At 47.3% G+C, this 14834-nt stretch overlaps 1 protein-coding gene across 2 annotated transcripts in view; it reads right to left on the minus strand.

Annotated features, from left to right (window-relative positions):
* Positions 1-14834, minus strand: part of LOC138514207 (uncharacterized) — a 551131-nt gene that overhangs the window by 324369 nt on the left and 211928 nt on the right. The gene's annotated exons all lie outside the window — the stretch shown is intronic.

Genomic DNA, 14834 nt, shown 5'->3' on the forward strand with positions numbered 1-14834 from the left:
AGCGTTTCAGCGCAGGAATGGGCTCTTGCCCATAGATAATGGGGCACAGCCATAGGCGTGCGGTTGCAGTCCTTCTTAGGGTCATTGCCAGTGTGTTATGTTGATTTGTACCGTGCACCGCTACCACAGAGGGGCAGTGTCCAGCCGCTCGCGTGGCTCTGCAAAAGAGGGGTGTGGTGTTTAGTGGGGAAAAGGGCGAGAGGATAGATTCAGAACCAGGAGGAACTAACGTCTCAGTGTTTTGCATGTGGTAATTTGTGAGAGGCCTCATGCATTGGGTTCTACGTTATTTCGCCGCAGTATTTTTCCTCGTGGGTTTTTTCATCGCCGTTTTTTTTTCTCCAAAAACTTTTTTTTGGGGGGTTACCCCCCCAAGCCGCCCCATTTTTTTTCTATTCCCTTACACCCACAACCATATATTTAATTTTTTAACCCCCCCCAAAAAAAATACGAGTTTTTTCGAAATAAAAACGCCGATGAAAAAACACGCGATGAAAAATACCGCGGTGAGATGCGTGTATACCATGCTTGTAACCTTATGGGTAAGAATCCGTGCCTTGGGTGTGTGGTAGTGTTTTGTTGGTATTGTGTGGTTACGATGGGTTGGTTGTGTGCACTGGTTAGATAGTGTCCATAAGGGATCCAGATTCACAGGTGATCGTCGCTTTCAGGTAATACAGCATCTTGGTGTGTAGCTGCATTGTTGATGGTTTTTGGGCTGTGTGGGTGATTCACTCTAGGTCTGTGCATAGTAATGGTTCTCCGTTTATTTATGTGGAGTGTGGCTAGTCCAATATCTGGTGTAAAGGCATCAGTTCTGTAGGAGGAGTTGGAAGGGAAAAAGGATTAACCCTTTAAGTGCCATGGGTATTTCTCCCCAGTGCCAGGGCCTTTTTTGGTGATTTTGGTATGTGGCCATTCAATGGCTTGTAACTTTTTTGTTACATGAGATATCTCGGCCAAATTTGGCTCCTTTTTTTCCCCCACGTGTAGGCGGTCGTAACGCCACCCAGGGATCCTAGGTTGATGTAGGGGGGTGAGAAAAAATAACCAAAAAGGGGGAACATTTTGTGTTTTTTCAAAACATGACAATAAAATAATGTACAAAGAAGCCTGTGGTTTTTTCCTTGTAAGAGCTAGGAACAAATGGTTTGCTGTGCTGAGTTCCCTTATTTCCTGGCTTTCAAGAACAGTGAGTGGAAACGAAAAAAAAATATTTTGATGTGGTTATCAACTGTTTTGTGAGAGGTAGGCGATTTTGGCCATTTTTGCCAATTGGACATGCATGGACGGAATGGGAGAAAAGGGTAGGAAAGCCGAATTGGAGGACAGATAGGCATATATTTCTGAAAAGTAGACAAAATTCCAAGTTTAGGAAGGGGTGATTTGCATAGGTCAGGCAAACACTAGGTAGGGGAAAATGCCATAGATTGGGGGGAAAGCGGGAAAATGACAGAAAAAAAGGTATGTGTTGGACATGGTTGGCTTGGTACGACAATGGCTTCTAAGAATTTTGAGAAAAGCAATGCTCCGCTACATTCCCCCCAGACTCTTGCAGTTAGGAAAGCACACATTTTTTGTAGTGTTTTACAAAACAAGCAATACCACAAGCCAAACACTGAGCCATGGTACACAGGAGTTTTACGCTCATGGCCTGAACAGATGCACTTTGCATGTGTAAATCGGGAAAACCAACGTGGTGAGGAACGGCAAGCACACATTTTTTGAAAGAGCACAGGCAGACCTTTTCAAGGGTAGGTGACTTGTGCAGGTTACAAAAGTGTATGGTGCCTAAAGCAGCGACTAATTGTAGGTCATATTTGGGAAATGAAAGGGTTGTGTGACAAAGGGCACCAGCAAATGGGTCAAAACGTCATGAAAACCACACAAACAACAAATGTTATACCTTCCCGCATTCCCACAGGTGTGCGGATGAAAACGGTACCTCGCCTGTGTGGGTGTACCTACCTGGGCGGCAAGGGGAAAACCTAAAACACAAGTAACCCCAAGTCTGTTTTCACACCTGAATTTCACACTTTCTTCAGACAAGCGCAACATATAGATATGGGCCTCGGTTGTCCAAGCCACCAAGGAAAACAGGGAACCCCATGCATTTCTGAAAAGGGGACACCCGTGGGAATCCACAGAGGTCTGCCTTGCGCAAATTGCCCCTGTTTTTATTAGCCACAAACCCCGACAAAGTATGATATTTGGTGGGGAAAAAACACAATGTTCACTTTGTCTGGGGTTCTGGGTAATAAATTCTGGGCCGCTTTGCGCAAGTCAGACCTCTGTGCATTCCGACGGGTGGCCTCTTTTGGGAAATGCATGGGATTCCCTGTTTTCCTTGCTGGCTTCGACACCCTAGGCCCACATCTGTTGGTTGCCCACATGAACAAATTGTGCTGTGGCGAAAGGCTTGGGGTTACCAGCGGGTTACCCTTTCCCTTTTGCGCCCCCAGTAGGTGCACCCACACGTGAGGTACCTTTTTCGTCGGGACACCTGTGGGAATGCGAGAAGGTATGACGTCTGTTGTTGGCGACGTGTTTCGGTGAGTGGACACAGGGAAATGTCTCTGAAATTGGCTGGAAATGAAGAAAATTCTCAGACATTTCACTCTGGCCACCCACCGAAACACACCGCCAACAACACATGGCCTACCTTCCCACGTCCCCACATGTGTCCCGATAAAAACAGTACCTCACATGTGTGGGTGCAAGTACAGTGGGCGCAAAAGGAAAACCCACTGTCTTGCATTCCTCCCTGGGCTCAGGCGTCCGTTCCTAGGAGCAGATATCTGGTCCCAGGGAGGGCTGCATGACATGGCACCCACTCCATTGCGGCTGGGGGGGGGAAGGGGTCAACGCCCATCCCATTAGAAAATTCCCAGACCCTTTGGGGTGCCCCTTTGGGGTGCCCCGCAGCACCCCCTAAAATGTGTTCCACCATTTTCACTTTTTTCCTTTGGTAACCCAACTCCCCTTGGCGCAGAGGGGCACATTGGTGTGCCAATCTGGCGCTGGGGTGCCCAAACCCTACTGCCCCATCTATTGGGGGGCCTGTCCCACCATTTGTGGTGGCCCTCTCCTCACCCACCCCGAACGGAGGGGGGGGGGCACATCATGCAGCCCTTCCTAGGAGGCTCAGGGCTGCATGAGGTGTCCCCCCCAGCCATTTGGGGTGGGGGGGGAAAGGGCCTCCACAAAAGGTGGGGCAGGACCCCAATGCATCCCTCCCTGGCGTCAGATAGGGGGGGCACCTCATGCATCCCTCCCTGGGGTCAGATGCCCCTTCCTAGGAGCAGATATCTGCCCCCAGGGAGGGTTGCATTAGGTGGGGCCCTCCATTTGGGGTGGGGGGGTGAGTGCCACCCCCCCGTTGCAGTACAACATTTTCTGGCAATGTAGGGTGTCCCTCAGCCCCCCCTAAAAAGCAGCCTACGATTTTGCATTTAATTTTTTTGTTTACCCAACTTCGCTTGGCGCAGATGGCCACATTAGTGTGCCAATCTGCCCCCAGGGTGCCCAAACCCTACTGCCCCATCTATTGGGGGGCCTGTCCCACCATTTGTGGTGGCCCTCTCCTCACCCAATCCGAACGGAGGGTGGGGAGCACATCATGCAGCCCTTCCTAGGAGGCTCAGGGAGGGCTGCATGAGGCGTCCCCCCCCCCAACCATTTGGGGTGGGGGGGAGAGGGCAACCACAAAAGGTGGGGAGGACCCCCAATGCATGGGGCAGCAGGGTTTGGGCACCCTGGGGGCAGATTGGCACACTAATGTGCCCATCTGCGCCAAGCGAAGTTGGGTAAACAAAGAAAATACAAAATCGTAGGCTGCTTTTTAGGGGGGCTGAGAGGCACCCTACATTGCCAGCAAATGTTCTACTGTAACGGGGGGTGGCCCTCTCCCCCTCACCCATACCCGCCTCAATCTCTGGCTTGAAATACAGCCGCAGATCGACGCAGAGCAAGAAGGGCACTCACCTTCTTTCTTCACCGCAGCAGCCGAAAATGGCTGCTGCAGTGAATTTACTTTCAGTTTCACGCCAACGTGCTTTAGGCATGCTGATGTGAAACTGAAGGTAATCCAGCCCCCTGGCAGTGAAGGGGGGACCTCCCCCTCACATAGCCCGGGGTTTGGATTACAGTTTTGAGCGATCCTTGCTCTGCAGGGATCGCTCAAAACAAGGTGCCAAAACCGACGAGTCGGCGGCAACCTGGAGCGGTTTCCACTGACGAGCCGGCTCGGAGGTGGCACTAAAGGGGTTAAAGTTGGTCCATTTGTTGTGGTCTCTCTGGGGCAGCCCTTGCAAGCCGCTTGACGGTATCTAGCCAGGTTCTTGTTTGTGGTTCTTTGGGCCATCTCGTCTCCTCTCTAGTTGTTTGTTTGTCTGCGGTGTTGTTGTTGTCGGTGTCCCTTTTAGGTTGTCATTGTCTGCTGTATAGCCAGGATTGAGCAGTTTCCTGAAGGTGATGTGATGGTCTGTGGTTTTAATTACTTTGGGCATGCTGTTCCAGATGTTGGCTATTAGATGTGAGAACACTGTTCTGCCGAATTTCCTTTTTTCGTAGTGTTTTGCCTTCATTTGTAGGTCGTTATTGGATCTTAGTTCCCTTCCTGGGCAATACCGTCTAATCTCGTCTTGGAGGAATTCCACTCCTTGTCTGTGCAAGGCTTTGTGGGCGATGCAGAGTGCTTTGAATTTGATGCGCTCTTTTACTGGTAACCAGTGTAGGCTTTTTAGTGCTGGAGTGATGGATGTGGTCTCTTCTGTTTAGTCTTAGTAGAAACCTGGCTGCTGTATTTTGAACCCTTTTCAGTTTCTTGGTATTTCAGGCATTCCTAGGTAGAGGCTGTTTGCGTAGTCAATTCTTATGAGCATCAGGGATATGATTGGGAGGGTTCTGTGGTGGAAAGAGAGATAGTGGAGTAATCCTCTGAGTAGTCGGAGGAAGAAGAACCATTTTTGTCGATTGCGCCGACTTGTGGTTCCAGAGATAATTCGTTGTCCATGAGTATTATTGGGTAATTTACTACATTACATTGTTAGTCTCTGGTTGCGTTACCATGCCAATAGGCCAGCCCAGTTGTGGGTTCCCTTTGTCGAATCCTGCGGGTGAGAGCATTATTGCCGGGTTGAATTTGAGGTGGTTCGTTGTCATCCAGTTGTAGATGTCTGTGAGGTAGTTGAGGTTATTTTGTTCCTGTGTTCTGTTTGTTTTCACAATCAGTTATGTGTCTGCGTAGTTGTAGACAGTAAGCCGATGGGATAGTTTCATCAGATGTTGAAAAGTATAAGGGGGAGGCTGGACTCCGCAGGATATATATTTGGTGTTTAAGGTGAATGGTGGTAGGTAGGTTCTTTCCGTTTGGTTAGTTAGGAATGAGGTAAGATACTTTAGTGCAGATTCCTGTATCAAACATTCAATCAATCTTTTTATTAGTGTTGCGTGACTGATTGTGTCAAAGGTCGGTGATATGTCCAATAGAATGAAGTCCAATTGGGTATCGTCTGCGTTCATTTTCAGGTTGTCATATCAATAGAAGTGCCGATTCTGTTCCTCTCATCGGTCTGAAGCCCTCTTGTGATCAGTCGAGTATTCCATTTGTTTCTATGTGTTTAAGAAGGATTTTGTAAACGTGGTTTTCCAGGATCTTCGCTGGGTAGGCCAGGTTAGATATCGGTCTGTAGTTGCTTGGGTCTTCTGCGCTTTGATTCCTTTTTTATCACTGGTTTGATGTATGCTGATTTGAAGGACGGTAATATTCCTCTTTTTTTATTTATTAATTGCATTGAAATTGTAAAAAAAACAAAAAAAGTAAATTTTGCAAGTTCGTCATAAATTCAGAATTAGACAAAACAATCAAAACCTAAAAGTAATAATAGCATAATGAATAACACTTTGAATAAATGTCAGAAATTTTAAATAAAAAGTTTTAAATAAAACGTCCTGTCAACTTAATGAAATTTCTCAGAGCCTGTTTCAAAAGAAATCTTGGCAAGAAAATGAACGAGGGCAATTACATTTTTTGTTTTGTGTCCCTGTATTAACAAATTCCACTACACTTCAGAATCGAAGGCTATGAAATCAGAAAAAAAAGGGGTGAAGGTACTTTGTGCGTAACTCTCTCAGGCCCCCGCACAGTGACACAATGTGTAGTAAGGACTCGATCATAGTTGGGTCCCTGCAAAAGCGTCAAAGGTTCCCTTGAGACAAACCCCAGATAGCTTGAATCTCCTTAGTTGGATAGAGATTCAGACGGGCCCGCTGTAATGCTCACCTGGTTCCCATGGAGGCGCTGGTCTGGTCTGGGTTGCTGTGGCCTCTTCAAGCGTGATGCGCAGAATTCGGACCACCGATTGAACAGGACCCCCAAATCTTGCTTGTCTGGCCCGTAGGAATATCCTTCTGCAGATGAGAAAGGGGATTAACTGTCTGCTGAATAGTGTGCTTGCTCCCCCCTTTCCCCCTTCATTCTTCTCCGACTTCCTCCAAAACCCCCGGTTTAAGCTCACCTTATGGTTTGGAAGGATGAACTCTCCATCCGGCTTCTGGTGCAGGGGCGCGCATTCGTCCAGTTACTTCACTGGTTTTCAGAATGGCGCTGGCAAATCCACTTGACTTTTCTGAGCGATACGTCGTAAGTATGAAGATGCAAAAGTTCAAGTGTGAGCCTCCTTTTATGTTGTTTTTCCTAACCTGTGATCTGTCCTTTCAGGTGCAGAACAAAGGCGATGCGTTGAGGGGTTAAATTGCCGGTGGTAAAATCAGGTGAGTTAGTGATGAGGGCGACCCCTCTAAATGTCTTTATAATTCCCCAGTAATGTCTTTTTCCTTTCCCCATAGGGGCCGGGGTGCGGTACCTGCCAAAGCTGCGGCGCCGACCCGAGATGTGGAATGGTTCACCAAGAAAAGCCAGCAAGTAATATGGCTGAAAATTCGGCTTTCCTCTTGTGTTCCCTTGCTCACCTTTTGTCTCTTCTTCTCTCCCCTAGGTGCAGAGATGTGGCGACCGGTGCTGAGAGCCGCGATGGAGCCGGGCGGCGTCTCGGGAACAGGCGAGTGAAGCACGGCGCTGCAGCGAGCAACGCAGTGCTTTTAAATGGAAGTCTTCCTTCAGGAATGCTGGCGTGAAGATTCCGGATGCGGGTAAGAAGGTTGAATAAGTTCTTGGTTTTCACCTTTCTCTTCTCTTCTTTCCTTACAGGTGTTCCAGGTTCGAGGCGGGCGTGGCTGGAGCAGACACGGTGAGCGTTCAGCTGCTGGGATGCAGAACAGCGCGAAGCACGTGTGGCTGTCCGGGCGTGGCTTAAATAGCCTTGGAAGAAGTTCCAGGTGAGTATTCTTCCACAGCCCCACCCAAGTAACAAAATAGCTCCTTCAGAAAAATAGTCCCTCCTAAGCCTCATTTGGCTTGGTTCTTCATGCAGCATGGTCTGCATCAGGTGAGTGTGCAGCATGGTCTGCTTCAGGTAAGTGCACCAAACACTTCCCCTTATGAGCCTGGCGCCAACGGCGCCAGGACAGAGTCCAAAGAGCCCCTATAAAGGGCCCCTGGGCTTTTACCCGGGGGCGGGATGCCTGCTCCCGGGGGTGCTGGGCCTGGCGCTCCGGGGGTAGGCATCATGACACCCGCAAGAATCGGCCTCTAATTATTTTATCCAGAAATTGTTTCAGGGACGGGCAGACAATATTCAGCTTGCGGCCTTCTGATGGTAGATGGGCTACTGAACGATAGCTTGCAGCAAGTTCTAAAGTATGAATCCAATCGAGGATCTTCAGTTTTGTTTTTACTCGTATTGGATTTGTCGCAAGTTGTTCCAGGCAACTATATCTTCCAGGCATGTCAACATTTCAGAGCGGCAGCCTTACAGAGATGGATTGGTATCCTGCATCATATCATTATAGATCAGTTCCAAGGTGGTTGGTCTGGGGGTAGAGCAGCATGTTCCAGATAACAATACACACCAGGAATGACAAACCCAGTTCTCTTAGAAGAATTGAAATTGGGGTAGATTGAGGAACATCCAACACCACCTTCCAAAAGACCCCTCTCAAGGCGGGCTCCAGAGGGGCGCCAAGATGGTAAACGTGGCATCAGCTCCGTAAGATACTGCTGGTATAACTTTAGCTTTGTAGAATCGGACAACCGGGAGGATGGAAAAGCGCCCGTATTTCCTATTTATTGTGCAAGCCTGGCTAGTTAACGATGGGAGCTTCTGATCTAAAATTACTTAGCCAGACACCTAAATATTTGAATGATTCTACATGTTCAATCTTCTCATCGCCGATCTGCCATGAGAAACGAGTCTTAGCTCTTTGTAGATGTCCCGAGGCTCATGGTCTTACTTTTTGCTTTGTTAATTTCAAGCCTATTGTTTATGATGTAAGCTTGGAGAGCTCTGTAGGCCAACCGGGGTCTGGTCAATAAGAACCACGTCATCAGCATATAACAAAATGTGATAGCTGGGAAACACCCACCTTGGGAGGAAAGGATCTTATATTTTCTAAAGCATCAGGAATACCCGCCAGAAAGAAATTGAAGAGGGCCGGGGCCATTGGACACCCCTGTTTCACACCTCTCAAATTTACAATTTCCTTCCGACAAAATCCCAGCTCTGCTCAACCTTACTCTTAATGTTGTTTCAGAGTGCATGGCTTTAATTGGATGCAGAATTACAAGGGGGCAATTCCTTTTTCTTCCAATTTGACCAGAGCAGGCCCCTGTCTACCCGGTCAAAGGCCTGGACTAGATCCACGAAGACTATATAGATATTAGTTTTCCGTCTCTGTGCTGTTTCCTTCAAGATGTGTAACAGAAGGATGTTAATGGCCGTACCCAAACCCTTCACAAAACCTGTTTGAAAAGGGTCAGAGGTCTTGGTAGACAGACACCAGCCATGAAAATGGTCCAGAAGAATTGTGCCATATAGTTTGCCAATAACATGGAGGTGAGCGCTAGGGGGATAGTTCTTCGGATCAGTGAGATTGCCTTTTTATGGATAGGAACCACCATCGCTCTCCTCCACGAACTAGGCACTTGGTGGCACGATGCAATTTGTTTAAATAGAGCCGCTATAAATACTGCCCACTCCTCCGGATACTCCCTCAACATGGAGCTTGTTAGCCTGTCAGGGCCAGGTGCTCTGGAGACCATTAGCCTCTTAATTCGGTCCACAATCTTGGTGGTGTCAGTATGCACAGCACTTAAGCCGGTACACCTTGAACAATCCTCAGCTGCTCCCAAGAGCATGCACATAGTGTAGAGCCTACGAAAATGGGCAATCCAGTTCTCGCTTACGAGATTAGCTTGATCCATCTTCGAAGAGGACTCATCCATCTTTATCAAAAATCAGAATTCTCGTGGATCTTTATCAGCCAAAGCATTCAGCATGGCCTCAGCGTCGTTCTGGTATGGTACCTTTGATATTTTGTTGTACAAAGCCAATTTCTATAACCAAATTGTGCCAGCCTGGCGTTAGCAAGCCCATAGGCAATTTTGATTGCTTGGCAACTCCGGTCAACTTTCGGAATAGTCTTCTCTTGGCCACCAGGACTGGGTCAAAAACATGTTAAGTATTCTTATCCAACGATCTTTTATGTTTTGGATATTAACTAAACTCCTCCAACAATGGCGGGTATTCAACCAGGGACTCAACTTCCTCAAAGTTGGATGTCAATGTTCTGATTTTATTAGCTAACATTCTGAGACAGAGACCCTTGTTTCATGAATCGACCGAAATAGGCATTCCTTTTTTGGTTGATGGATTCATTAGGTTCCGGAAGCGTTTTGCTGGGGCTCTGATGTTGAGGATTCCTTTGAAGACGTCCGGTGGACAGGAGTCCCTTGGAGATACTGCAAGGTTGGTGTCCTTTATCAGTGTGGCGAAGGTTTCCGCTGTGACTGATTCTAGGCAGATGAGTTTTGTTGCAATCTGTGCTTCGTCTGGTGTCTGTGGTCTGGCAGTTGTGGTTGTATTTGCCCGGGCTAGGTCGATGGTCTCCTCGATTGTGTATTTTTGCTCTCAGGTGGTTGGTGATGTCACAGAGTGTGTGTCAAGGTAATGGAATTATTGTAGGAAGAGTTTTTTTTTTTTTTTTTTTAATCTGAATATTTTGAAGAGTTCTTTCTTTGGTTTATTTGCCAATTCTATTTTTGTGGCATAGTAGAGTTTGTTTGCTTTGTGGACTGTTGCTTTATACAGTTTTGAGTTGTCTTTAGTATTTTATTTAGTCTTGTTGGGTGTATTGTTTTCTCCATTTTTGTTTCATTTTGCGGTTGTTTTTTTGTTTTTTCAGTTCTTCTGTGTACCATTTTGCTGCCAGTTTCTTTGGTGTTTTCAATGTTTTAGATGATGCTAATTGGTCAAGGGCCTTGGTGATCCAATTGTTGAGTGCGTCTTCTGCTATATCTATGCTTGTATCTGTGGGTTCTCTTTCGCTTGGGTTAGTTGAGCCTAGAAGGTTAATTAGGGCCTCTAGGTCCAGGTTCTTCCAGTTTCTGTTCTTCCTGGTTTGGAGTACTTCCATCCCGGCTGGTAGGCGGATTTGAGATGTGATGTTGAATGGTATATGTAGTAGTCGCTCCACACCATTGGTGTAGATGCACAGTTCTTGCCTGCAGAAAATTGCATCCAGGGTGTGTCCGATGTCATGGGTGGATCCATTTACTATTTTCCTGGAATGCAAAATTTCCGGGAGTGCACAGAGTGAGTTGGCTGTGGACACATTTTCTTTTTAGAACCATATGTTGAAGTCTCCCAGTATGATTAGGTTGTCGGGTTGATTGCAACAGAACTAGTGGACTAGGCTGCTATGCTAAGTTGGGGTTGTAAGAAGGTGGTCTGTAGATCAGGATGAATACTAAGTTGGAGTGGTCGTTGAGTTCTATTTTGAGGAGGCATTCATAGCCTTCTGCGTTGGTTGCGATGATTCGAGATGCTCGGAATTGTTCTTTGTGTATAATTGCGATTTTGCATCCTCTTCGGTTTTCTCTGTTGGCATATATTAATTCATAATTGTCGGGCATTGCTTCGTTCGTGATGGCTTAATAGTTGTCTGATAGCCAGGTTTGCGTGAGGAAGAGCATGTCTGTGCCTCTTTCACTTAGGAGTTCATGGATTTCTGTTGAAGGTTTTGCCATGGATCAAACGTTGAGGAGGCTATGCTGCAGTGTAGTTTGTTTGATTTTCCTTTCGGGTTGCTGTTGGCTTTGTTTGTTCCAGCCCGTGTTTGGGTTTCTGTTCCAGGTGGGTTTTCCCCAGTTGAACTTGTTGGGCAGAGTAGTTATTTGTTGGTTAGTTTCTTCGTTGTGAAGACCGATAAGGTTTATGATGAGGTTGGTTGGCTCTGGTTTGTTCCGGGTGGTAAATTGGGTCGCTACCCATCCGTTGTTCCAGTCTTTCGATATGGAGGGGGTGTGGAGAGTGATGGATTCCAACGTGTTCCTTGTTCTGGTTGGGGTATGGTCCATGGTGGAGACCGAATTAGGATGGTTTATTAGTTCTCGCGTTGTGTTTGGTGTCCTGGTGGGGTCTGTATTCGTGTCACTTGTTGACTGTCGTGTTACTTGCTGTTTTTGCTTGCCACAATATCGTATGTAGAGAGGTAGCGAGCAATGAAGTCTGTCTTTGCTCTGTTGGTTATATGTCTCCTTGGGCCATCTGGGATGTTTATTGTCAAGTTTTTGGGGGTTGTGGGATCATGCTAGTCGATGCCTTCCTGAGTGGTTTGGGTTTTCTTATTAGTTCTGTTGTCTGTTCTGGCTTCTTTGTCTTTCTTGTGGCGAAGCATGATGTTTGGGTTGTGTTGCTTTGAGTGAGCGTCCTGTTTTAATTAGTGTTTTTTCCTGGTCTTTCGGGTTTAGTCTTTGCCGTTTGTGGTTTGTTATTGCTTGTATTTGGTATACTGTGTATTAGTTTATACACTGCGCATAGTCCATCAATTTAACTGCAGGAGCTAGTAATCATCGTTCAAATTCCTTATTAGGTGGTTCATACAATATATAACATGAATCTTTCTTTTTCCAACAATTTTTTAATTTTCAAACAGTGATTAGCTCATTTGATGCCAACACGTGTTTCAATCCCTTCAACTACAGGTCTTCCTCAGGGCCAACAAATCACCTATCACGTTATAACAGACCTTTTATGAAAGGACAGTTGTCCAAGAATGGAGGGCAATCTTCCTTATATACTTGTGTCCACAATTCAGACAATTCCCACTGACTATTTAATTCCAGCATCCTTCCACAATACTGTAACTATATCTTGCTCTGGTTAGCAATTCACAAGTCTCTCACAAGTGTGCACCATGCATGATGCACACGCGAGTGTCATCCAGGTGGCCAGGACACGGCCATAGCTATTGGATCCAGTTCCTGGGGGTGGACGTGGAGAATCACCTGGATGGGGGTTGGGTGGATCTTCGTGGAGTGGAAGTGGGACACCTACGGGTGAGACACGGTACCCCCTTCTTATAACACCTTTTCCCCATCCTACCCCGTGGGATATTCAGAAGCTCGACCCCCAGTCCCCTTTCCGACACAAAAACTTTCTTACACCATGAAAGACAACAGACTAACACCAGAGCCTTTTGCCTGAAATGTCCCAACACAAGGGTAAGGCAGAGTCAGGCAACTGACAATAACTATGCACACCCGACGGCCGTTTCCCTTCTCCACAGGGATAAAAGGTGGAGCACAAGAGCACACTTTGAGCAAGGCAAAACGCACAAGGAGGTGGCTGTTCCAGTTCAAGAGGAGGAAAAAGGCGGCAAGACTGGAAAGGACGATAAGGAGGGAAGTGCCCTTGCCCTTTTCGACCTAGACCCACGAATCCTCCGAAAGTGGAATTATAAGACCTGCGCTACAGCTTGCGTGTGGTGTAACAGATGGTGCTCAGAGCCCACCCACACTGATGACTAATGCTGAGAGAGGTGCTTGCTACCGTGGAACCGTCCTGGACTCCGTAGATAAGAAACGCCAAGGAGTTCCTCCTCACTGGCTGCGCTGAAGAATCGATAATAGACCAAGCTGTGTTGAGCGAAGGTTGCAAACGGCAACATGATTTGAACAAAGAATGTATAGGTCACTGAACTTTTTAAAACGCAGGGAAAGACCAGCTGCAGAGTGGTCCAGCACCACGTGGGCACTTATTTGAAGGACTCTGGTTGGTCACCTTTTGTTTTGTTTTTTATCAAAGATTTTTATTGATTTTGCGACATAAGAGAACAAAACAACATTGCATTCATCTCTCCATCTTTCAGGGTGGGGAACAAGGAAACCTTCATACAATCAGTGTGTACAGGAGGGGGTAAGGAAAGAGAGAGAGAGAAACAGAACAAAGAACTAAAAAAAAAAACCATAACTTAATATCAGGGACTACCGTCCAACAGACCGTCACATTTGGCAAAACAAGGACAACTCATGGCACAGTCTATACATATTTAGCTTGCTCACTCAGCATCGCACAGCCCTTGACCCCCTCAGCGCCTGCAGTGCCGCATCTGCCAATTAACTGGCGTCCTCCCATCGACTCCATATTTTGTTCGCTTTTTGCGGACAGCCCCTCGCTGCGTATACCCGGTGTTCCAACCCAGCGCAGATGACCACATCTGTGACCCATTGTTCGTAGCGCGTTTCCGAGCCCCACGGTTGCGCTATGTTCCGGCGGAACACAGCAGTTGCAGTGGAGCAGAGTAGTTTTTCGTAGCGGGACAGGTCGGATTCACCGGAAATCCCCAGCAGAAGGTGTTTTGGGCATCTTTGTATTGTCTTGCCTATTACGCTGGACAGTTTGTCACAACATTTCCGCCAGAGTTGTTGAATTTTACTGCATTCCCACAGGATATGAAAGAAGGTACCTTCCTCGCGCTTGCAACTACATCAGGGCCTCAACCCAGTCTTCTGGCTGAAGCAGTCCAACATCCCGCTCCCACTTGGTTTTCAGACTGGTTAGTTCTAGTGTCGCAAAGGATGTTATCACATTGTACATGGTAGAGGTGACCTTCCGCACCACTCGGTGCAGTACTATATTGCGCTCTAACAGAGAGCTTTCCGGCATGTCTCGTGTGTTTCGTCCATGGGTGCTCCAGGCGTGTTGCAGTTACGTATAGTGGTACCTTTAGGTGGGTGGCAAGGAGAATTCCATCTGTAACGTTTCAAACGGTACCAGCTTGTCCTCCCGCACCACAACCCCAATGGTAGTGATTCCTCGCTGGAACCAATCGGGCTATCTAGGCAACTTTTGTAATTCTGGGAGGCAATAGTTGTTCCATAGGGGTTGGGCCAATGTCAGTTTCCCGTCCCACCTTAGGTATCGGTGTGCTTCTTTCCATATTCTCACGATGTGCGTGGCCATATCCGGTTTTGGTGTGCGACTCAGGCTACTGTAGAGATGCTCTAGTGGTGGTGCTGTATCGTGAGCGTAGATGGCTTTTATGTGTGGAAGGTCCCTGTCCCCGTGCAGCATGTCATTCACTACTGCCATCTGGCCAGCCCAGTAATATCTCTGCAGCCTGGGCAACCCAATCTCCCCCTTCCCAGATAGACCTCTGGAGAGTGGAAAGAGCGATCCGCGGGTGTGTCCCTCCACCCCCCCACACCATAACAGTTTTCAGAGGATGCAGTCGAGTTTGTGAAATTCTTGCTGTGGAATGTATAGCGGGGCGTTCTGCAGGATGTACAAGAATTTGGCAAGAGCGATCATTTTAAACAGCGCAGCTCTACCCATCAGCGGGTATCTTCTGCGAATCTCGTTACAAGGGGGGAGAGATTCAAGGATGTATTTTCTGCGAGGTCCTGCGCGATACGTATCCAAAGGTTTTTAACT

The sequence above is a fragment of the Ambystoma mexicanum genome, chromosome 12 (assembly GCF_040938575.1).
Source record: "Ambystoma mexicanum isolate Mex_15411 chromosome 12, UKY_AmexF1_1, whole genome shotgun sequence".
Classification (NCBI taxonomy): Eukaryota; Metazoa; Chordata; class Amphibia; order Caudata; family Ambystomatidae; genus Ambystoma; species Ambystoma mexicanum.